The 3,650-nt window shown below is 41.6% G+C and overlaps 1 non-coding gene across 1 annotated transcript; it reads left to right on the forward strand.

The window, feature by feature from the left end:
• The first annotated feature begins 3,075 nt into the window (after positions 1-3,075).
• Positions 3,076-3,179, forward strand: LOC127740421 (small nucleolar RNA R71). The gene has a single exon (XR_008001098.1). It is a non-coding gene; the product is annotated as a small nucleolar RNA R71 (small nucleolar RNA).
• The last annotated feature ends 471 nt before the right edge of the window (positions 3,180-3,650 follow it).

Consider the following 3,650-nt stretch of genomic DNA (forward strand, 5'->3'; position numbering starts at 1 on the left):
AGGTCTAGGCATGGCCGAATGGCCAGCCTCCCAATGATCTAAGATAGCATCAGAACAAAGATAACTACCCAGATGTCTCAATACAATAGTAAAAGGTCCTACTTATAGAGAACTAGAAGCCTAGGGTTTACAGAGATGAGTAAATGACATAAAAATCCACTTCCGGGCCCACTTGGTGTGTGCTTGGGCTGAGCAATGAAGCACTTTCGTGTAGAGACTCCTCTTGGAGTTAAACGCCGGCTTTTATGCCAGTTTGGGCGTTTAACTCCCATTTTGGTGCCAGTTCCGGCGTTTAACGCTGGGATTTCTGAGGGTGACTTTGAACGCCGGTTTGGGCCATCAAATCTTGGGCAAAGTATAGACTATCATATATTGCTGGAAAGCCCAGGATGTATACTTTCCAACGCCGTTGAGAGCGCGCCAATTGGGTTTCTGTAGCTCCAGAAAATCCACTTCGAGTGCAGAGAGGTCAGAATCCAACAGCATCTGCAGTCCTTTTTAGTCTCTGAATCAGATTTTTGCTCAGGTCCCTCAATTTCAGCCAGAAAATACCTGAAATAACAGAAAAACACACAAAATCATAGTAAAGTCCAGAAAAGTGAATTTTAACTAAAAACTAATAAAAATATACTAAAAACTAACTAGATCATACTAAAAACATACTAAAAACAATGCCAAAAAGCGTACAAATTATCCGCTCATCAGTGGGGTTTATGGGGAAGAGTGGATGGATGTGAGTGGTGAAAGGGGTAATTGGGAAGAGAGATTGAGGTGATTGGTGAAGGGTTTTTGGGGAAGAGAGGATGAATGTTGAGAAGAGGGGAGAATATGGTAGGTGGGGATCCTGTGGGGTCCACAGATCCTGAGGTGTCAAGGATTTACATCCCTGCACCAATTAGGCATGTAAAATGCCTTTCCATGCAATTCTGGCATTTAAACGCCGAAGTGATGCATGTTCTGGGCGTTCAACGCCCATGTGCAGAATGTTTCTGGCGTTTAACGCCAGGTCCATGCTTGTTTCTGGCGTTCAGTGCCAGCTCTCCTCAGGGTGTATTCCTGGCGTTTGAACGCCGGGATGTTGCTTGTTTCTGGCATTCAACGCCAGATCCATGCTCTGTTATGGCATTGAACGCCAGCCAGATGCTTCTTACTGGCGTTTAAACGCCAGTAAGTCCTTCCTCCAGGGTGTGATTTTTCTTCTGCTGTTTTTGATTCTGTTTTTAATTTTAATATTTTTTTTTGTGACTCCACATTATCATGAACCTAATAAAACACAAAATCACAGTAAAATAAAAAATAAAATTAGATAAATAAAAATTGGGTTGCCTCCCAACAAGCGCTCTTTTAATGTCACTAGCTTAACAGTGGGCTCTCTTGGAGCCACAAAGGTGATCGGGTCAATGTTGTGGACTCCCAACACCAAACTTAGAGTTTGGATATGGGGGTTCAACACCAAACTTAGAGTTTGGTTGTGGCCTCCCAATACCAAACTTAGAGTTTGATTGTGCGGGCTCTGTTTGACTCTGTATTGAGAGAAGCTTACTGTGCCTCTTTCCCATGTTTATAGAAGAGCACCCTTGGGTCTTAAACACAAGGTAGTCCCCATTCAATTGAAGGACTAGTTCTCCTCTGTTAACATCTATCACAGCTTCTACTGTGGCTAGGAAAGGTCTTCCAAGGATGATGCATTCATCATCCTCCTTCCTAGTGTCTAAGATTATGAAATCAGCAGGACTGTAAAGGCCTTTAACCTTTACCAACACATCCTCTACTAATCCATAAGCTTGTCTTACTGACTTGTCTGCCAATTGTAATGAGAATAAGGCAGGATGTACCTCAATGATCCCCAGCTTCTCCATTACAGAGAGTGGCATAAGATTTATGCCTGACCCTAGGTCACACAGAGCTTTTTCACAGGTCATGGTGCCTATGGTACAAGGTATTAAGAATTTTCCAGGATCTTGTTTCTTTTGAGGTAAAGTTTGCTGAACCCATGTATCAAGTTCACTAATGAGCAAGGGAGGTTCACCTTTCCAAGTCTCATTACCAAATAACTTGGCATTCAGCTTCATGATGGCTCCTAGATATTGAGTAACTTGCTCTCCAGTTACATCTTCATCCTCTTCAGAGGAAGAATAATCTTTAGAGCTCATGAATGGCAGAAGGAGATTTAATGGAATCTCTATGGTCTCTATATGAGCCTCAGATTCCTTTGGATCCTCAATAGGGAACTCCTTCCTGCTTGAGAGACGTCCCATGAGATCTTCCTCATTGGGATTCGCATCCTTTTTCTCCTCCTTGCATTCGGCCATATTGATTATATCAATGGCTTTGCACTCTCTTTTTGGATTTTCTTCAGTATTGCTTGGGAGAGTACTAAGAAGGGTTTCAGTGATTTTCTTACTCAACTGGCCTACTTGTGCCTCTAGATTTCTGATGGAGGACCTTGTTTCATTCATGAAACTTAAAGTGGCCTTAGACAAATCAGAGACTAAGTTTGCTAAGTTAGATGTATTCTGTTCATAATTCTCTATCTGTTGCTGAGAAGATGATGGATAAGGCTTGATATTGCTGAGCCTATTTCTTCCACCATTATTGAAGCCTTGTTGAGGCTTTTGTTGATCCTTCCATGAGAAATTCGGATGATTTCTCCATGATGAATTATAGGTGTTTTCATAAGGTTCACCCATGTAATTTACCTCTGCCATTGCAGGGTTCTCAGGATCATAAGCTTCTTCAGAAGCTGTCTCTTTAGTACTGTTGGATGCATTTTGCCATCCATTCAGACTTTGAGAGATCATGTTGACTTGCTGAGTCAACACTTTGTTCTATGCCAATATGGCATTCAGAGCATCAATTTCAAGAACTCCCTTCCTCTGAGGCGTCCCATTAGTCACGGAATTCTTCTCAGAAGTGTACATGAGTTGGTTATTTGCAACCATATCAATAAGTTCTTGAGCTTCTGCAGGCGTTTTCTTTAGGTGAATGGATCCACCTGCAGAATGGTCCAATGACATCTTGGAAAACTCAGATAGACCATAACAGAATATATCTAGTATGGTCCATTCTGAAAACATGTTAGAAGGACACTTTTTGGTCATCTTCTTGTATCTTTCCCAAGCTTCATAGAGGGATTCACCATTTTTTTGCTTGAAGGTCTGAACATCCACTCTAAGCTTGCTCAGCTTTTGAGAAGGAAAGAATTTATCCAAGAAGGCTGTGACCAGCTTATCCCAAGAGTCCAGGCTATCTTTAGGTTGTGAGTCCAACCATGTTCTAGCTCTATCTCTTACAGCAAAAGGGAAAAGCATGAGCCTGTAGACTTCAGGATCTACTCCATTCATCTTAACAGTCTCATAAATCTGCAAGAACTCAGTTAAAAACTGGTAAGGATCTTCAGATGGAAGTCCATGAAACTTGCAGTTCTGTTGCATTAACTAATTGAGGTTTCAGCTCAAAATTGTTTGCTCCAATGGCAGGAATTGAGATGCTTCTTCCATCAAACTTGGACGTGGGTTTAGTAAAATCACCAAGCATCCTGCTTGCATTATTGTTGTTGGGTTCAGTTGCCATCTCCTTCTCTTGTTCGAAAATTTCAGAAAGGTTGTCTCTGGATTATTGTAATTTAGCTTCTCTTAGTTTCCTCTTCA

Source organism: Arachis duranensis, chromosome 6 (genome assembly GCF_000817695.3).
Source record: "Arachis duranensis cultivar V14167 chromosome 6, aradu.V14167.gnm2.J7QH, whole genome shotgun sequence".
In the NCBI taxonomy this organism is placed as follows: Eukaryota; Viridiplantae; Streptophyta; class Magnoliopsida; order Fabales; family Fabaceae; genus Arachis; species Arachis duranensis.